Below are 22,601 nucleotides of genomic sequence, written 5' to 3'. Positions count from 1 at the left end.
TGGAATTGAATATTATGTTTGTCGCTTTTGATCTTATATCTTCTCACATTTTTCGGGTCCTATACATTCGTGGCTTTCAAATGTTTGTCAGAACATTATATTGGCTGTTAATTAAGGAAGAACTTGGCAAATATTTTTCCAAATTCTAATGCATTTGTCATGTGTGTCTAGTTTTAAAGGTAATTCACAAAGACTGGACAGGTAAGTGCTATAAAAGACCAATATATGATTCTCAGATACAATGGCCACCTCCTTAATAAAAAATACAATGTACTACGTTCAATAATCTCTATCAGTTTCGTTTGTTTGTGGTACTACTAGGCAAACTCGTGGTGCATTCAGTAGAAAATAGATATAAATTAACAAATCTAATGTCTCTTTGTCTTTTAATATTATCAAACATTGTTTTTCGTTTCAAATTTCATGCTTTTCAGTTTTCAAAATCAGCAAGATACTTATAATTGTAATGAAGTAGACATGGTTACAAAAAAAGAAACATTGCTTAAAGTTTTTAGATTATATAAAATATAATCATTAATATTCAAATACGGTTTTTTTTATTCATGTACTAAATACAGACCGGTGTTCATAATAAAACATATTATCCTGATTTAGAGTAACTTCTCGCAATTTGATTGGCTGATATTGTCCTAATAAATTTCAGTACAAATTTTTATTACGTCAATAGGAATTATCTCCCTTATTTATTACGTCAATTGGGATTATCTCCCTTATACCATTGACCTAATAAAAAAATGAGTTGCTTCATAGTCCTAATATTTTATTTTTTTCACAGTTTTAGATTAAATATCTAAAATATAATTGGTTGATATTGTCCTTACATTGAATTTAAATATAATAATATGTAATATAACGAAATCAGGATAAATTCGTTACACAGTGTTCAATTGTCCTAATACGGAATTTATCGGGTCAATAAAATTCATATCGGGTTTGGCTTCGCCTCACCCGATATGAATTTTATTGACCCGATAAATTCTCGTATTAGGACAATTATACACTGTGTAACTAATAATATTATTGGGAGAAAGATTTATTGAGTAACTAATAATAAACCATGGTGTAAACCTTGACATCAATTACAATATGTTTGTTATTTGAATTATTACCGTCACTCAATCAACATGCTTAATTTTGATTCTGTAAATCTATTTTATAACCATCATTTTATTTAATGTCATTCTATTAATTTTCTTTTTGCATTATGCAATGAGCGGCGTTACGCAATAAATTGCAACAAATGAAAACTAATGATAAACTTAAAAAGGAAAAAAATCAAAGCCTGTATTCATTTTTTTGCATTCATTTCCTGATTCACCATATGTCATTTATAATCTATTGTGATTATCCTTTATAAAAGCACATTTAAAAGAGTAAATGCAAAGGTATCGATAAAAGTTTTGAATCCACCAAAATAATAAAAGACAAACATTTTTCGAAAACCTTATTTAATAAATATTGCGAAATGTAAACCCGCGAAAATAATCTTCTTTATGGTATGACATAAGACTTAGCAGATACAAATTGACGAAAGTCCTTGTTTAAGTGGGTATGGCACTCTTTGACGCAAACAGATTATTCTCATTTAACTTCGATTATTTGACAAATTTTCGGATTTGTCTGTTGATTTAAAAAAAAAAAAAATCAAGGAAACCTCACAATTTACAGACATAGTTTCATTTGATATAGGATCTTGACAAACATTTAACATTTGAAAAGCTTGATTTCTGTTGACTGATGGTTTAAAATTAAAACGTTCAGCTGGTTTTTAAAGGTTAAATTACGTATGTGTTTCGTAAGATGTACGCCCATAATATTGTTGGAAATGGAAAAAAAAGATATTCTTTTTTTTAGAATGAAGATGAATGTTATTGTGGGGATGACCCTTATCAGTACGTGGCAGATAGTATAGATTATTATTATTTAATGAATTATGATTGTAATGATGAGTGCATTGGTGATTCTAATCAGACATGTGGTGGACCATGGAGATTATCAGTGTATGAAACAGGTAAAGTATCATAGATGCAAGGATAACAGCATATTTTAGTGCGTGTGTAGTTAAAGGTAATATCTTCAGTTAACTAGCTTGCTAGCTGAACCGTGACGTCATTGTTAGGTAAGGTAAACCATCCTACTTTAAGTGTAGACTTGTCTGACAGATAACAAATATATATCTCTGTAGGTCTAGACTACTCCGAAAGAAGGGTAGTATACCTAGCCTAATAATGACTTTCATGGTTCAGCTGACAAGCAAGCTAACCGAAGATTCTACATTTACCTACACACTCAATGCATTCTGCTGTAAAGTTTTTTACCCCATACACGCGTTTGTCAAAAAAAAAAGACTCACCAGTAACACTCGAATCAAACATTTTAAAAAAGGTCAAATAAAGTACGCAGTTGAAAGTACTGTGGACCCAACATTACGAAAGGCTTTGCCAAATACAGTTAAAGTAAAATAACAAAAATACAGAACTCACGGGAAAATCATGAATAAAGAGTCCTTAGGCAAAGGGCCAAAAAATCTTAGTATTTCGAAAAATTCAAAGCGTTATTATCAGTTAATTTAGGATTTGTCCAAATCGATGAAAAATGCGCTAGGTACCAAATAGAATATTTGGAATCCTGAAATAAAATGATATTACTAGACACCTAATCATTATCGGCTAACTGATGTAAATAAACTCATCATAGATACCAGGATTAAAATTTTATAATTACGACAGACGCGCGTTTCGTCTCAAAAAGACTCATCAGTGACGCTAGAATAAAAAAATGTTTAAAGGGCCAAATAAAGTACGAAGTTGAAGAGCATTGAGGACCAAAAATTCCTAAAATCACTATCAAATTTAAATGTCTGAACATAAAAGTATTAAGTCATGTTCAGTAGTTCATAGGTATAAGAAGATATGGTATGAGTGCCAATGAGACAACTCTTCATTCAAGTCAGAATTTGAAAAAGTAACCCATTATAGGTCAAAGTTCGGTCTTCAACACGGAGCCCTAGTTCAAATCCGAACAACAAGCTACAAAGGGCCCTAACAATTACTAGTGTACAACCATTCAGTCAATTTCAGACTTATTCACTGTGGTATCCAAGTTAATTCAACTTATTTCTTCGGGAAATGTCACCACCAAGTCAGAAATATGGCAGTTCTTATCATTTCGTTCCGTTGGTCCATATAGTCGAGCGTTTGATTTTGTCATGTTTTTTTACATCTTTTTGAGAATTTACTGTTACGTATTGAACTATACAATTTGATATTTTAAGTTGTATATTCCTGACACCCTTTTAAGCTAGGTGGAAACACAAATAATTTTGTTTGTTATTTTTGTAGTATAATTATAATTTCTGCTTTTGCCAGGAATATGTTTTTATAATAAAGAAATTGATACAAAATCAAAAACTAAACTAAAGGTGTGATTGTAAACCTAATAGAACATAAGATCAGTACACATATGATTCAAGAATGGTGTGCCAATTTCCAATATTATCGCACTAATTAGATGAGAAGAAATTAAGACACCTGGAACTCAAGAACTATCTAAAACCAATTGTAAATGCATACACCTGAGAAGGTTTTAGAGAACAGTCGAAACCCGTCGGTAAAAAAAAACAGCAATCTGATCAAAGAGGGAAAACGACGAAAAGTCAAACGACAGGCCACAAATACGCTATATAAAACTAAACAAAACCAACAACAAAAAATTAACTTGTACTCTAGTGGTCATGCGGGTTATGGATTCATGCTTCACTAGTTACGGCTGACTCATATCTCCGTAATGATGGTATTAACTGCTTAAAATATTATTTTCTATGAAAGATCGAGCATGAACAAAATAATGGTTTCTCTAATGCGACCATTTTCTTGCATAAATTTCATGTATTAGTGATTATATGAAAATGTTTGATTCTTTTCGCACGCTTATCTTCTTGAAGACGTATCAATGTAGACAATGCATTTAAAGTCTGTTGATTTTCAGTTAAAGTTGTATTTGGTTGCCGCCCTCAAAGCAAAACAAAATATCCGTTAAATTATCCGACGAAGAGTGTGTTAATGGTTCATGGTGTTTATCTACTTGGATCTGTCTCCTAAATACTATGACAGCAATTTACGCTAGTAATACACATTCAAAAGGCAAAGCTGTAAAATGATCAGTAACACTGCTATATAATATGAAGCTAGGGATTAATTTTTAATTTTTTACAGGGTTTGTACCTTTGGAACAAGCACAGACTCGATACACGTTATTATTCAGTAACACAATACTTACAACACCAGCTAACCAGGTCTTGGCATCAATTAGCAGTGTGGAATGTGCATGTCATTGCTTTATATCTATCAATTGTAAAGTCTTTGTAACTTCTGAGGAAACAGGACACTGTAGCTTGTATTATGGCTTTGAAGTTATGTGTGATGGAATTGAGCATAAACAGGATTTCAAAGTGTATGTGATTGAATAAGTGTTGATGGTGCATATTAAACATGTTATATTATATCAGATCAATAATATTCGTTCAGTGTAATGAACACAACTGATATATTGAAACTATATATTTTGAAACTTTTTCGTACATAAATGACAGTGTATCATAAACCTCTTAAGGCTGGTTGATATGAATTATATGCATGTTTATTGACTGCATATGTTTAAAATTGTAATATATTGTATTTCATGTATACTTACTAAATAAAAAATATATATATACTTCTAAAACACTTTAAGGGAAACAAGACGTAAACAATATAATTTTTCGAACTGAGTCAAATTTCTCATACTAGTACTAATGGGTTCCACATTTGAAAATATTTATAGAATAAACAGCTTTTGACATGCCGTGTGCATGGCACATTTTGTATTTGAATTGTAGATATAGATGTTTATCCTCGAAAAACAATGAGACGTTTTCCACTCTGGTGTAGAAGTTCATCCGGTTCTGAGGACCAATGTTATCTTTTTAATACATTTTTTATGTCAGTCGCCTGTCATTTTCAGATTTTTTTTTTGTGTGCACCAACTTATCAATTTAAAGACTATTGATAAGCCATGGGTAAGATAATAGGTTAGAACGGATTTCCATGTAAATATCTAATTAATGTAACGTTTGTAATTGTTCACAAATAGCATGAATAATAATACAATCTGTAATTATATTACTGCATAAAGAATGTACATGTAAACATATAATAGAACCAGTGATTATTTATATACGAATAAGAAAACAGAAAATCGACATTCACACTAAATAATCTCATCATAGATTCATGGATTGAAATATACTATTTGCACCAGACGCGCGTTTCGTCTACAAAAAACTAATCAGTGACGCTCGAATCAAAATAAATAAAAAAAAGCCCGATAAAGTAAGAGGGTCAAGTATTATTAAGTTGTATCAAACTTATAAGTTTCTAATAAAATGTTATTTCAGTTCAAGATTGTCTTTCTAATATTGCCTTTATACTCACTGGATCAGTATGGACCCCTATTTTTTCCATGGAAATTTGCAGATACATATTCTAAAAGATTAACGTTATATTGATAGTTCTTACTTTTTTTTGCATGCGAGCATTTGTAGCTGAACTAAGTTATTGACATTAATTTAATGTCTACGCACGTTAAAGTTCGTCTGATATCTATATTTACATCCAAGCTCCCTTGTTCTAACAGGGGTGATCTGAGCCGGATGATTCCTACCAGATCACCCCAGTTTGAGACTCTTTGTAATGCATGATTTCCTTTGTTCTGTATCATTTTGGCGGGAATGTCAAACTATAAAACTTATAATTAATTATACTGAAAAAACTAGCTATCAAAATTCACGTAGAAAAAATCCAGTGTATATGCTTGGATTCGAACTCAAGACCTTTGGCATATCAAGCCACGAAACATACCACTACACCAACACGACTGGATACGAATTATCAATAATTTAACATACTTAAAGGAAGCAAGATATTTTTATAAGAGGGGCCAGTTGGCGGACCTTTATTCTGTGGGGTTTAAACCCTGTTCGTTGATAATTGAGTTGTCAAACTGATTGGTCAATTTGATTTTACACTTTTTCAAAAGTGGGGCGAGTCGGGAAACAAGAGTGGGACGATTTTTTTATAAAGTGGCGAGTCTGTAAAGGGCCGATTGGCCAGTGGGGCGAGTTTACATTGTTTGATATCTACTCATCGTGTTCGGGGTCATAAAGGGTACGTCATATAGTAATATATAAAGTATATTATAATGGTTGTGTGGCGTTCTAAACTAGATTTTATGAATTGTAAATGGTTTTTGCGTCTAATCTAAAACAGCTGGGATGTTAATTAGTGCTGTTAACACTTATATTACTGTGAACATCGTCATACTAAATCCTATATATACATTCAGATGGTTACTATTAAATGCACACATTTTGAATAATTTAATGTTTATTATTTGTTAAAATTTTGTTTTTTCAATTCGACTGTTTGTCAAACATTTGCCAAATGAAAAAAAAAAACACTAGAAAAATGTATTTGTTTTCCTTCCCCTTTCAGTATTATCATATGTATTTGGGTGTCTATGCTGAAAAACCTGGCTACTAATTCATCAAATAAATAATCCAATCTACATCGTTATGAAAACTTGAACACCAACAGCACCCTCGGTAGTCGAACTACTGAACAACTAGCCAGTTTATACTGAGGTTGTGAGTTTGTATCTTGCACGTGGCAGATGTACTCGACACTAATCTGAATTTAGGATTGTCAGTTTTCCTACCGACCAGTTAACAGAGTTTAGTTTGATTTAGAATATTTTCAACTTGTATATTATATAAATAAAGAAGATGTGGTATGATTGCCAATGAGACAACTATCCACAAAAGACCAAAATAACACAGACATTAACAACTATAGGTCACCCTACGGCCCTCAACAATGAGCAAAGCCCATACCGCATAGTCAGCTATAAAAGGCCAAAGACGAGAAAACTAACGGCCTTATTTATGTAAAAAAAATAACGAAAAACAAAAATGTAACACATAAAAAAACGACAACCACTGAATTTACAGGCTTTTGACTTGGGACATGCAGGCACATACATAAATAATGTGGCGGGGTTAAACATGTAAGCGGGATCCCAACCCTCCCCTAAACTGGGACAGTGGTATAACAGTACAACATAAGAACGAACTATAAAAATCAGTTGAAAAAGGCTCAACTCATCAGATGGACAAAAATACAAGTGGACGTGGCCGAGTATATCAAAAGTTTTGGAAATAATTCCCAAACAAGATTTCAACCAGACAGCAAGATCAGAATGTGTACATAAATTATCATTGCTAAAAGTGTCACTATATTTGTTTTAATTTAGGAACTAAACATAATTATAACTTTCACATAGAATGATAGAGACAGAATAACTTAATAAGTTATATATACACGTGACAAACTACTATAGTAGGTGACCGTAAATTGATTGAGGTTGAGCCCCCTTTTTGTTTATTTTCATTTTTTAGGTTATAAGTTCTAAATAGTTTTACAGATCTTCACTTATTAAAAAGTGTTCTTACTTTTACCCATACGCTATTAATACAGTAAAAGTAATACCCCCTCCTCCCTCCCAACGCACATTAATTTACGTGCAGTTTAAACCTCACGAGAAACATTTGTGAATTTGTAATATTTTGAAACAAATATTAAAACAAATTATGATATATAATTTAATATTATGATATATAATTTAATATTAATGGTGTAGTCATAATTGAATTAAAAAAGTATACAACGCCCACTGTGACATGTATGTCAAGTGTCGAAGGGTAAGAAAATGAAACACACAGTAATTCCAAAGTCTAAAAATAGAAAACACTCAGGTAATCAGTACCAAAAGTGAAAGTAAATTTAGGATTAGGAGCAAAACTGACAATTGTTTTCATTTCATATAAGTGTCGACTCTAAATTATTAAGGTAAATATATAGTTTAACTACATACATTCGTAAAAAATATTGACAGTAAAAGTTTGGTTCATATGTGGAACATGTTTTACTACGACGAGACAAGGGTAGTACTAGTAGGTGACGTACTTGAAATCGCAATTTATTTTCATCGTAAATGTTTTATTTTGTTAATAATAACTCCATTGAAAATTGACACGTATTTTTGTATACGTGTATGACAATTATCGAACTATTGGTAGTTTACAAATGTAAAAAATTGTTTGCCTGAATGATTAAAGATCGTTGACCTAGTTAGACAAAACAGTGTATAATTTTTCTGACAAACAAATCGACAATAAGTTTCAGTATAGAGAAATTGTAACGAAAAAAAAAACCAGTTACACTAGATAATAGAATAAGTTTTGTTTGACATGTTGAGGAGCTAACATTTTTAGAGGAAAAAAAAGGGGGGGTATTTTTTTTTAGAGAACATGAAAGAGGGGGAGCTATGATGAAATTGGAAAAAGTAGACAGAACAGCAGTAAAAAAAAAATTGACATGATGATCAACTGGGCCAAAAAAAGAAGGCAGGATGACAAATTATGTAATCATTTAGGTTAAGTAAACAAAAATAACAGAGGCAGGAACGATTAGAGTCGTAATACAAAAAGTGAGCACATTGATAGCAAGTAAAAAAATTATGCAGGACAAGATTATTTTTTTATCACAGCTACCCCCCCCCCCCCCCCCCCCCCCCCCCAATTAAAAATCAAATGGTAGCTCCATTAGCTTGAATCAACAGTCAACTCTTTATAGAAATTATTCACCTTGACTGTCGGTGTTTTCTCGAGGTGTTTTGGTAGATATAGTAAAAGAAAAAGATTGTATTGGCAAAAATGATAAGCAGCAAAAAATCTTCAAACTAAATCACACATGACCTTTTAAGATGTATAAGTATTATAGGATTGATTGCAATCAAATGATCTCAAATGACAGTTATTTTGTATATTTTTCCCGCGTTTTTCTTTTTAAAAATTAGATAGAGAGTGAATGTATATATAGCAAAACTGATGAGCAAAAACAAGATCCACATATGTCAACATGACAATTGCCTTGAATGACGATATATTTTAAGATTTTTAGTTTTTGCTGGAAACAATAAGACATAATGCCATTGAATGCTATCACTTCAATATCATGATGGGAAAAGCTTGATAAGCAATACATGCTGGGGTAAAGCTGATGACCATAATTAGATTCGCGGTCATGATGGCGGATGCGGTTGTCTACGTTGACTCGTCAGCTTCAAATGAACACAATGATGCTTTACCCGAAACATGTTATTTGGAACAGTTGCAAGAGCTGCAGTAAAAGGATGAAACCATTTATTTACTCGAAATAAATACCTGTTTCTTTTCGCATAAAAGACCAACTTATTCACTAAACATTTTGACCTAGCAAGTCCATTGATCGAATCGACAGCAAAATTGTCACTAAAAAAATAAGTGTGTTGTCGCTCGTTTTATGAATTGTTAATCTTATGCCACGTTTATACGTACATTTAATTCGAAGTGAATCCGAATAGAAATCGAATCGATTTCGCTAATCGCGTTCACACAATCTTCTTTTTTTAATTCGAATTGATTCGAATTGGCTAATTCGAATTAACTAAATAGCATTATGCTGAGTTCACACGTAATTCGAATTCGATTCGCATTAACTAATGCTGAGTTCACACGTAATTCGAATTCGATTCGCATTAACTGATTCGAATAAGTTTAATTCGCATTCGCAACGTTTACGTCCTAACGTCAATTCTAATTCGAATTATGCGCGTCAAATTCGCTTTACTGTTCAAACGACGTTAACTTTTAATTCGTATTAGAAAAAGCGTATTTCTTATTCGAATTGGGTAATTCGAATTAGCCAATTCGAATCAATTCGAATTAAAAAAGAAGAGTGTGTGAACGCGATTAGCGAATTCGATTCGAATTCAATTCGAATTAAATGTCCGTGTGAACGAGGCATAATTCGAATTAGTTTGATTCGCATTCGAAACGTTTAACGTCCTAACGTTAATTCTAATTGGAATGCGCGTCAAATTCGCTTTACTGTCTTAACGTTACGTTTTTGTTAATACGAATTAAAAGTTAACGTCGTTAAGGACAGTAAAGCAGTTTGACGCGCAATTGTAATTTGAAGTAGAATTGACGTTAGGACGTAAAACGTTTCGAATGCGAATTAAACTAGTTCGAATTAGTTAATGCGAATCGAATTCGAATTACGTGTGAACTCAGCATCAATCTAAAATCTCTTTCTATGTATCAATGTTCATGGCATTTTATTCATTTCTTGCTCCCGAAGCGCTTATATATATTCATCTCCACCAGGAAATCTAAAATCCGAACCGAGACGACAAGAATAGTTTTGCACGAAAGCTTAACTTACATTAAACAGTTTTATAAATATCACGTTTCTTTTGTGAATGATTTCAGTGATACATTCTAGAATGGCAAAGTCAAATAAACTGACTCACTCTTCAACAGAGACTAAATATATTGTTGAAGTTAGAGGAATGAAAGAAACAACATCATCAGATACTATCAGATACTATTTCGAATCAAGACGAGGAGCAAATTGTGACGTCAAAGATATTCGATTTGTGCCTAACAAAAAAATGTACTTAGTGACTTTTGATGGAAATGAAGGTAAGTCAAGTGTTATTTCCTTAATTTTGTTTTAATATACATACAAAATGAGGGGAACACATAAATGTTTTAAAGAACATAACCTTTCTCTCGGTTAAAAGGGGAAATTTGCTGTTGCTCTGGTGTATACTTCTTTAAATCCAATTAAAGTAAATCCATATCCCACTAATGTTTAAAATTATTTTTTTTATGTTTATCTGTAACATTACAGATTACTGTCCAATGTTCGGGAAGATTAAAGCGCATACAAACATCTTAAATCCAGCCGTATTCTTTATGTGCCGGTCCAATTTCAGAAGCCTGCTTAATGATCAAAACATCTCGGTTGTCTCGTGGTAGCGTCATCGCCTCGAATGCGGAAGTTCCTGTGTTCGAACACTGGTCCGGTGGAACTAAACCAATCTTGACTGTGCTCTTTGCCCCCATTCGTTACCAAAAGGCATTTAACAGGTGCAATTGACGAAAGATACTATTTTCAGGGTAAAATTAAATAGTAACCAGAGCTAGAAGAACCGCTTTTAATTATGGACGGATTTGTGGATTCATTTGGGAGGCATATGGAATTGGCAGCCCTTCCCAATTGATCGGAAAAAAATATAACTTTACCTAAATTAAATAGTTTATCACATGTCCCGCGATTTTATCATTGCGGAAAAAATACCCACCCCATAACAAAGGATTCCATCCCTGATTGACCTGAATATCCATAAATTCAAGAGGTCTGGAGTCGTTTTCACAAAAAAAAAAAAAAAAAAAAAAAAAAAAAAAAAAAATACGACTAAGATTGATCATAAGTATATTGAATTGTCCATGACTTACGATCAATCTTAGTCATATTAGAGGTAACTGGTGAGATCACGAACCGACGAATAACGACGAACGAACGTATTGGGAGCAGTGATTTTCATATTGGGTAAAGCTCATTAAAATCGAATAATCGACTAAAATACCCCTTGACACATCACAAAGTTTCCGTTATTAGAAAACAATGATGAAATACGAGCTTTCAAGTATAAGGATGGATATATAAGACTGTATTTTTAACTTATATTCCGGAAGTGCCTATGTACGGATTAAAACGAAACAGTACGTATAAATGTATTCTGTATACTTGTAGTGATCACCTTTTACACTTTAAATAGTCACGTGGAATGATAGCATGATTTAATCATGAGGACAATCTTTTGAATACCACGGTGCAGGTGTTTGATAGAAAAACATATAGAAGATATTGAATATATTATATTTGTTCAAAAATAAACATTTAAACTAGTAGGGACCGATCATTTAACTTGAAGGTTTTTTTATGCGGCGCGACAAATCATTTTTTTTTAAATTTAACATTATTTTTTGTGGTAATTATCCAAGATAAGATTTTGTTCTTCCTAACCTGGCCAGATTAATTGTTTTCTCAAAATTCAGAATCAAATATATATTATTTCCGAAAGAAACATGCCCGCCACCTCTTAATGTTAAATTGGCGGTCAGGAACAAATGATTTTTATACGACCGCAAAATTTGAAAAATTTTTCGTCGTATATTGCTATCACGTTGGCGTCGTCGTCGTCGTCGTCGTCGTCGTCGTCGTCGTCGTCGTCGTCGTCGTCCGAATACTTTTAGTTTTCGCACTCTAACTTTAGTAAAAGTGAATAGAAATCTATGAAATTTTAACACAAGGTTTATGACCACAAAAGGAAGGTTGGGATTGATTTTGGGAGTTTTGGTCCCAACATTTTAGGAATTAGGGGCCAAAAAGGGCCCAAATAAGCATTTTCTTGGTTTTCGCACTATAACTTTAGTTTAAGTCAATAGAAATCTATGAAATTTTGACACAAGGTTTATGACCACAAAAGAAAGGTTGGGATTGATTTTGGGAGTTTTGGTTCCAACAGTTTAGGAATTAGGGGCCAAAAAAGGGCCCAAATAAGCATTATTCTTGGTTTTCGCACAATAACTTCAGTTTAAGTGAATAGAAATCAATGAAATTTAAACACAATGTTTATGACCACAAAAGGAAGGTTGGTATTGATTTTGGGAGTTTAAGTTCCAACAGTTTAGGAATTAGGGGCCAAAAAGGGACCCAAATAAGCATTTTTCTTGGTTTTCGCACCATAACTTTAGTATAAGTAAATAGAAATATATGAAATTTAAACACAAGGTTTATGACCATAAAAGGAAGGATGGTATTGATTTTGGGAGTTTTGGTTCCAACAGTTTAGGAATAAAGGGCCCAAAGGGTCCAAAATTAAACTTTGTTTGATTTCTTCAAAAATTGAATAATTGGGGTTCTTTGATATGCCGAATCTAACTGTGTATGTAGATTCTTAATTTTTGGTCCCGTTTTCAAATTGGTCTACATTAAGGTTTAAAGGGTCCAAAATTAAACTTAGTTTGATTTTAACAAAAATTGAATCCTTGGGGTTCTTTGATATGCTGAATCTAAAAATGTACTTAGATTTTTGATTATTGGCCCAGTTTTCAAGTTGGTCCAAATCGGGGTCCAAAATTAAACTTTGTTTGATTTCATCAAAAATTGAATAATTTGGGTTCTTTGATATGCCAAATCTAACTGTGTATGTAGATTCTTAATTTTTGGTCCCGTTTTAAAATTGGTCTACATTAAAGTCCAAAGGGTCCAAAATTAAACTAAGTTTGATTTTAACAAAAATTGAATTCTTGGGCCTCTTTGATATGCTGAATCTAAACATGTACTTAGATTTTTGATTATGGGCCCAGTTTTCAAGTTGGTCCAAATCAGGATCCAAAATTATTATATTAAGTATTGTGCAATAGCAAGAAATTTTCAATTGCACAGTATTCAGCAATAGCAAGAAATCTTCAATTGCACAGTATTGTGCAATAGCAAGACATCTTCAATTGCACAGTATTGTGCAATAGCAAATATTTTCAATTGCACAGTATTGCACAATAGCAAGAAATATATAATTGCACAATATTGTGCAATAGCAAGAAATTCCAATTGGATTTCAATTGGAGTTATCTTTCTTTGTCCAGAATAGTAGTTGAATCAACTTAAATCATTGTTTTATACAATATACAATGTATATTCACTTTTACTACCAACTGATAGATTAAAACAATCTTTACCATTCAGTGATAGCAAGCACTTTTTTTTACATTTTAATATTTTATGATGTATTTAAATGAGTAGTTATTGTTGCAAACTTCATTAGAAATTTGAATTGAGATCAGTTTTGAAATAAGGGAAAGGGGGATGTGAAAAAAAAATTGGGGGGTCAATTTTTTTCATTTCAGATTTCATAAATAAAAAGAAAATTTCTTCAAACATTTTTTTGAGAGGATTAATATTCAACAGCATAGTGAATTGCTCAAAGGCAAACAAATTTGTTTAAGTTCATTAGACCACATTCATTCTGTGTCAGAAACCTATGCTGTGTCAACTATTTAATCACAATCCAAATTTAGAGCTGAATCCAGCTTGAATGTTGTGTCCATACTTGCCCCAACCGTTCAGGGTTCAACCTCTGCGGTCGTATAAAGCTGCGCCCTGCGGAGCATCTGGTTTTTTCTTGCAAGGTACTGTAAGGGACTGTCCCTTACCAGAAATTTGCAACAAATAATGAAAAACAATCATTCGAGCCACACCCCCTCCCTAACACACACATTTCCCCCGTCTTTATCCTATATATTATTTTACATAACAGTTATAGCGGGTATCGATCCTCTATATTTGAGGAGGGTATAAGGAGGCAACCATTTGATTCTGAGGGGGGGCGGCCTGGCAGATTTGGTCAGTCAGATTATTCATTTAAGAAAAAAAAATCAACTACTACTAGCAAGATTATTTGTTACACATGTATTATTTTACTGTATAATAGAATTTGGAGGCCAGGTTTTTTTGGTGGAAGCCAGCATATTCATTACTTTTTCTCCCTGGCCAATAAATCTATTTACAAAATCTGCCAGTTCCGATCCTAGAATCAAAGGATCGACCCCTAACCCCAATTTAGTACGTGGTATTGCTGGTATTATTTCAGATATTTGGTCCCAGGAAAAAAAAAATAGTACGCCGAAAACAATTTTTAATACGCTGGAATTATTAAATTATATTATTTTTATCTTATTTGGTTATTCGTCGTTTATTCTGCGAAAGAACACGTAGTATATATGAAGTTTTCTGTTAAGTATTCGGAATCCGTTTTTTTGTACAAAGAGTACAAGGACTCTCCCCGGCCCCCCCTCCCCCACCCGTATTTTTTTGTTAATTGGTTCATTCTAAACAATGATCCGGATTAATACAAATTTTCAGATAATTCTTTCTTAAGCTTTGCATGTATGTACCGAAGGAGGGGTCACTTCCTATATAAAAGTATATACAGACGTTGCGCTAGAATTGGTCATTAAAGGTTCAAAATTGTCAAATACATGACTGGGTATGACATTTTTTGTGAGAAGGGGCTATGATTTTCATGCTGGCAAGATTTTTTTTCGCCGGACTATATGTTCAATGTATAAAATCAAGGTGGGGGTGTTGGTCTAGGATGAAAATGTCTATCCTACTTTTTTATTTTGAAAATAAATATGGTTGCAGCCTCTTTTTTTTCGGCGCTTACCGTCGATTTAAAAAAAAAGGTTACACACGGCCACCGAAGGCTGGATATTTGTCGAGCCTAGGTGGTCGAGTGGCCTAGATCGCCGGACATCTAACATTGTTGTGCTGATATTTAGAGTAATTATGTATATAATATGTGTGTTCACCCATGTATCGCCTACACTGGTGACCCAATGTATCAATCTATCGTCGAGTTATCCTTTATTCAGACGTATAAATATACATACTATATATATATAATTTCAATTTCAATTTGTTTATATATAATTTATGAAACATAAGAGAGCCTTTCTTCTTATCTTTTTTATGATTTCCTTACGGCCTATCCTGCCTTTTTATTTCAGCCCCCTACAAATCAAACGGTCGTTCCCTACTGTAGGTGCTGTCCAGATTATTTTTTTTACCAAAATCGGAATCAAAAATTTTTTCTCAACAATATACGCCCAACTCACCACCCCCACTCCCACCCGACAATTCTCCGTGACTGACGATGACATAATAATAGAAGTAACCGGTGAAATCACAAATCACGTACGAATCACGAACGTATCACCTATTTTGCCGTATGACACAAAGCGGGATCATTAATTTCGAGTTAGGATGCCTAATTTTTCATGATTATCTCGCTTTGATTATAAGTGCATTTTTTATTGATTGATACGCGTACTGTCTGTTTTATTCTGTTTATTTTGTATGTCGTCGTCAATCACGGAGCATTTTCTGGTGAGAGTGGGGGTGGGGCTTATTTTTTAGAAAAAATATTTTGATTCTGATTTTGGTAACAACATAATTCTGGCCAGCACCTAGAGTAGGGAACGACCGTTTGATTTGTAGGGGGGCTGAAATAAAAAGGCAGGACAGGCCATAAGGAAATTCTAACAAAAAAAAAGAGGTATGATGCATGACACATAAATGACAACATTAGGCAACTATATACTACTCAAACAAAGTTTATCAACACATTTTTTCCAGCGTACTATTCTTTTTTCCCGGACCAAATTCTGAAATAAAACCAGCAATACGCATCGGCCAGGAAAAAATAGTAATACATATGCCTGCCCCCTCAGAATCAAATGATTGCCACCTTATACCCTCCTCAAAGATAGATGATCGATACCAGCTATAACTGCGATATAAAATAATACATAGGAAAAAGACTGGAAAAAATGGGGGGGGGGGGGGGGGGGGGGCGGTCAAATGATTTTATTTTATTAACTGTTACAAATTTCTTGTAAGGGACAGTCCCTTACAGTCCCTGCAAAAAATTTGCAACAAATAATTAAAAAAAATTCATGCGTACAGGACCAATCATTTAACATGAAGAGGGGATAATGAATGTATTTGATTCTGAATTTTGAGAAAACAATTAATCTGGCCAGGTAAGGAAGAAAAAAAATCTTATCTTGGATAATGACCACAAAAAATAATGTTAAATTTAAAAAAAATAATTTTTCGCGCCGCATAAAAAAAAACTTCATGTTAAATGGTCGGTCCCTACTAGTTTAAATGTTTATTTTTGAACAAATATATATTCAATATCTTCTATATGTTTTTCTTTCAAACACATGCACCGTGGTATTTAAAGGTTGCCCCAATGATTAAATCATGCTATCATTCCACGTGACTATTAAAAGTGAGGAGGTGATCACCACAGGTGTTCATTTATACGTGGTGTTTCGTTTTAATCCGTACATAGGCACTTTCGGTATATAAGTTAAAAATACATAGTCTTATATATTTATCCTTTTTATTTGAATTCTCGTATTTATCATTGTTTTCTTATAAAGGAAACTTTGTGAGGTGTCAAGGGGTATGTTAGTCTATTATTCGATTTTAATGAGCTTTACCCAATATGAAAATAACTGCTCCCAAAACGTTCGTTCGTCATTCTTCGTCGGTTCGTGGTCTCACCGGTTACCTCTAGAGGTAACCGGTGAGATCACGAAACGACGAAGAATGACGAACGTATTGGGAGCAGTGATTTTCATATTGGGTAAAGTTCTTTAAAATCGAATAATTGACTAGAATACCCCTTGACACCTCACAATTGCACAGTTTCCTTTATTAGAAAACAATGATAAAATACGAGCTTTCAGGTATAAGGATGGATATGTATTTTTAACTTATATACCGGAAGTGCCTATGTACGGATCAAAACGAAACAGTGTACATAGCTGTGGTGGTCACCTTCTACACTTTTAATAGTCACGTGGAATGATAGCATGATTTAATCATGGGGACAATCAATTAATTGGTCACGGTGCATGTGATTGAAAGAAAAACACATAGAAGATATTGAATATATATTTGTTCAAAAATAAACATTTCAACTAGTAGGGACCGACCATTTTGTAAGTGATAAATTTGTCCTGGTAAAATATGTCTGGGCGGACAAATATTACTAGTATAAAAAGTCCATGGTTACAGAATTTACTAGTATATTTAGTCCGATGTTAGTAATATATGTCCCCACACTAATTTTCCTAGGTAATCATGACCTATAAAATCCTATAATAAATTCAATTACATTTAAACCATGGACATTTAAATGTTATGTTTTAGTAATGTTTAAGAGTTGCATAGTTATATTTTTGATAAAATTTATGTCCCCAGACTTATTTTCCTATGGAATCATGTCCATGTCATCAATAGTCTTAGGTTAAAATGTCAATGCCCTTAATTTTAAAAGGTGAATATGAATGTAATATGTTTTAATATCGTTAAGGTTTATGTACCCTTCTGTAGCCATTTTTGTACGAATTTTTCAAACCTCAATTGTATCAAAACTAAAGATATAATAAATAATAGAGATAGGCCATTTAGTACATTTTCCAAGGGGAAACTTAATGCAAAGCATTATTTTTTACTGTTTCATTGCTTTTGATAGAAAAAGAGGACTTTGTGGCAAATAAATCAAGATTTTTATAGAAAATCCACAGCCTTTAATACAGAGATTTTAGTTATAAAATTTGAAACATAAATCACTCACTTGATTTTCTATGATGTGCTAGTGTTTATTTTTTACAAAAAGTTCTAAGTAACCTGTAAATTCCAAAACACCTCGTGCTGAGTCACTAAAGTCGAGCGCACCCTAAAAGGTGTACTTGATTTTTACCATATTTATACTTGTTTTAACCAATAACTACATTTATAAACTTGTTTTAAGGAAATCAATGCTAGCACTGCATGCAATAATCCTATATCTATCAGTCATCAAATTGCCAAATATGAGAGTACAAGGATAAAGGCTGTGGATTTTCTATAAAAATCTTGATTTATTTGCCACAAAGTCCTCTTTTTCTATTAAATGCAATGGAACAGTAAAAAATAATGCTTTGCATCAAGTTTCCCCTTGGAATATGTACAAAATGGCCTATCTCTATTATTCATTATATCTGTAGTTTAGATACAATTGAAGTTTGAAAAGTTCGTACAAAAATGGCTACAGAAGGGTACATAAACCTTAAAGACAAAACGAAAGAGTTGTGTATCAATCTGTTTAAGAAAAATTGTCTCCAGACTAATTTTCCTAGGAAATCATGTCCATGTCATTAATAATTCTAGGTAAAAATGTCCATGTCATTAATAATTCTAGGTAAAAATGTCCATGCCCTTAGTTTTAAAGGTAGCTATAAATGTAATATGTTTTAATATTGTTAAAGAGTTGTGTATCAATTTTTTAAATAAATTTTCTGTCTCCAGACTAATTTTCCTAGGAAATCATGTCCATGTCATTAGTATTCCTATGTAAAAATGTCTATGTCTTTTATTGTAAAACGAAATTGTTATAAGCAATGGAAACTCAATATTCATGTTTTAATTAGGTTATAAAGGAAATGTCCTTCATTTTAATTGGAAAAAATAAGGAAATTTTCCAATCTTATCTAACATTTTTTTCTTCTTCCATTTTGAATATATTTTATGATATAATAAAACTATGAGAAAAAATAAGTCTTGGGACAATTTTTCCTAGGAAAACAAGTACCAGACGTATATTACTAGCTATAGACTTATTTTCCTAGGAACATTTGTCCTAGGACTTATATTCCTAGTTAAATCATGGACATGGACTTGATTAACTAGGAAAAAAAGTCTGGCGGACAAATTTTACTACCGGACCAAATTTACTGTTACAATTTAACTTTAAGATTTTTTTTATGCGGCGCGACAATTTTAAGGAACATTATAGATTTACGATGAATTTTACACTTAGGATTATTTGTGAAAAGGGCTACAGAATCAAATATATTCTTTCCGAAAGAACCATACCCTCTCACGCCCCCCTCTTCATGTTAAATGGTCGGTCCTGGACAAATGATTTTTTTTATTATTTGTTGCAAATTTCTTGCAAGGGACTGTACCTTACAAGAAATTTGCAACCAATAATAAAAAAAAATCAGTTTGACACCGCCATCCGCAGTTTCCCCCGTCTTTTTTCTATGTATTATTTTATATCGCAGTTAAAGCGGGTATCGATCATCTACATGTATCTTTAAGGAGGGTATAAGGAGGGAACCATTTGATTCTGAAGGGGCAGGTCTAGCAGATTTGGTCAGTCAGATTATTTATTTTAGAAAAACAAATTCAACTGCTACACGCAAGATTATTTATTACACATGTATCATTTTACTGTATAATTGAATTTGGAAGCCAGTTTTTTAAGGTGGAAGCCAACATATTTATTACTTTTTTTCCACTGGCCAATAAATTTATTTTGGTGATCTGCCAGCTGCGATCCTAGAATCAAAGTATACAGTTTTGCTGGTATTTTTTAAGATATTTAGTCTGGGAAAAAAGAATAGTACGCCGAATAAAAAAATTGGAACTTAATACGCTGGAATTATGAAATTATATTATTATATCTTATTTGGTTTTTCATCGTTTATTCTGCGAAAGAACACCTAGTATATATGAAGTTTTTTGTTAAGTATTCGGTATTCGTTATTTCCATTTTTTCCCTAAGTATAAAAATACAAGGAATCCCCCCTTTTTCATTTAGCTCATTCTGAACAATGATTCGAATTAATACAAATGTTCAGTTAATTCTTTCTTAAACTTTGCATGTATGCGCCCAAGGAGTGGTCACTTCCTATATAAAAGTATATACAGACGTTCCTCTAGAATTGGTCATTTTTCAACTTGTCAAATACATGACTGGATATGAAATTTAAACCTTATTATATGACTAGGCCAGAATTTCAGGACTAATAAATAACTAGGCGAAAATTATCAGGCAAATCTATGATTGGGGCAGAAATTTTGAACTAAGGGACAATCCATTTAATTGAAAATGGGCCTGGGGAAGGGCATGTTTAAGGAAGGGCATGTTCAAATTTCTCGTCAGAAATTATTTTTTTCTCTGCCATTTCTAACCATACTTTATTCGTTCAGTATCTAAGAATTTGAAATCAAATTATTTATTTCAGAAAATACCCTCCCCCCTTTGTCCATGCAAGTTAAATGGTCGGTTTCTAAACTCATGTTTTGGTCACAATTTCAACGCGAAATGTGTGTACCGTTTGGAAGAGTTTGGTACTGCATCCAATTAAAGTTGATACTTGTTTTTAAAAGCTTCAAGTTGCCAATAATGAAAAATAAGAGAGCCTATCTTTTTATTTATTTACGATTTGCTTATGGCATGTCCTGCCGTTTAATTTCAGCCCCCCTTTCTACAAATCATCAAACGGTCGTTCTCTTCTCTAGGTGCTGGCCAAAATTATTGTTTTCACAAAAATCAGACTAAAAATATTTTGTTCTAATAAAATATACCCCCCCCCCCCACTCCCACCAGAAAATGCTCCATGACTGACGACGACATACAAAATTGAAAGAATAAAACAGGCAGTACGCGTATCAATCAATAAAAAATGCACTTATAATCAAAGCGAGATAATAATGAAAAGTTAGGCATCCTAACTTGAAATTAATGATCCCGCTTCGTGTCATACGGCTAAGTAGGTGATACGTTCGTGATTCGTACGTGATTCGTGATCTCACCGGTTACCTCTTTTAGAAGTTTCTATCTTTATCAGACTGAAATACTCATTTCACGCAAAAATACCTTCACTTAGGGTACCATAATTAATTCTTTGAATTCGTAGATGTTTCAGTTATATTTAAAAAAGAGCATAAAGTAGACGGATATGTGTTACATGTGGAAGAATATGTCCCGCCAAAATATTGCAAAAACAAGGCACTAATTACTGGATTGAACGCAAAATCATCTAAAGACAATGTTACCAACTTCATAGAGGCAAGAACCAAACAAGACGTGGCGTCTGTAGAGTTTGGAAATAAGAATCAGGAACAGCAATCATTACATTTTCAAAGCCGGTCGGTATGTGTACTGCTTTTTTTAAATCTTAGAAAAAAGAGAGACAAATGATACAAAAGAAATATTCAAACTGAGAATTATTATAGTGAAGACCAATACTCCAGTGATCATACCGTATATAGCGGGCTATTTTCGCGCATGTAAAATTTCGCGATGTTCTTTGAATAAGGTTTACGAAATATTTTGGCGTTTGAAATTGTTTTACCAATACCTTTGCATGTGCATTTTTAAGTTGGCGGAGTTTATTTTGGCAATTTTGTTCTATCTGCGAAAATAAGCGAAAATTAACATCCATCAAAAATAACCCGCTATACCATACGGTAATTTGTTTTATAAACAATTAAAAGTATGCAGCATTCTAGAACAACAATAGACCTGGTTTCATAGTAACGATTATTTTGTTTCCATACAAATGTTATTGTTTTTGTTACTTTAAAAAAAAACTTGCTGATCAAAATATGTAGTAAAGGTAACCAAAAAAAAAATAAATAAGGATTGAAACTCATGAATCAAAGAGTGACTTTTAAAACAAAATCTTGGCGACGAAGTATAACGACAAAAGGACAAACAACAGCTTATATCTCGTCATAGACATTAAGAACATTGTGCAGTTCACTAATCTCATTATTTAGCATTCATGGAATCATATAAGCTTATATCCGCTAAATACTAAAACCTGTTTAATGTTACTTATTTTCACCATGCTTCAACTGGTCGTAGCCACATTCCCGTGCTTCTTTTAAAAAAAATTAATGACCCTTGAGTTAGACTAGTTGCCGGGTTTTTACTTTCATGAGCAACATGACGTTTGCCACATGTATGTGGAGAAGGATTTGCGAACCCATCTGGAAATTCTGATATTCACGGTAGGTATAGTGTCCAACTAGGATCGTGGTTTCTCGAGTGATTTGATCGGGTTTTGTCGAGGGTGACCACTTTTTTTCGAGTGAATAATATTCAAAATTTAAACAAACAGACTTTTTTCTGACAGGACGTGATATAGAAGCTTGAGTTTAATGAACAAGGATATA

The 22,601-nt window shown here is 32.9% G+C and overlaps 1 protein-coding gene across 1 annotated transcript in view; it reads left to right on the top strand.

The window, feature by feature from the left end:
• The first annotated feature begins 7,864 nt into the window (after positions 1-7,864).
• The window catches only part of LOC143083490 (protein mono-ADP-ribosyltransferase PARP14-like), a 46,812-nt gene continuing 32,075 nt past the window's right edge, over positions 7,865-22,601 (top strand). Inside the window, exons 1-3 of the mRNA XM_076259750.1 lie at positions 7,865-7,964; positions 10,430-10,642; positions 21,338-21,573. The gene's annotated coding sequence lies outside the window, so the exon portion shown is untranslated. The remainder of the gene's footprint in view (positions 7,965-10,429; positions 10,643-21,337; positions 21,574-22,601) is intronic.

The sequence above is a fragment of the Mytilus galloprovincialis genome, chromosome 7, assembly GCF_965363235.1.
Source record: "Mytilus galloprovincialis chromosome 7, xbMytGall1.hap1.1, whole genome shotgun sequence".
Classification (NCBI taxonomy): Eukaryota; Metazoa; Mollusca; class Bivalvia; order Mytilida; family Mytilidae; genus Mytilus; species Mytilus galloprovincialis.
Note: the sequence above shows the minus strand (reverse complement) of the source record. Positions and strands in the feature narration are given on the sequence as shown.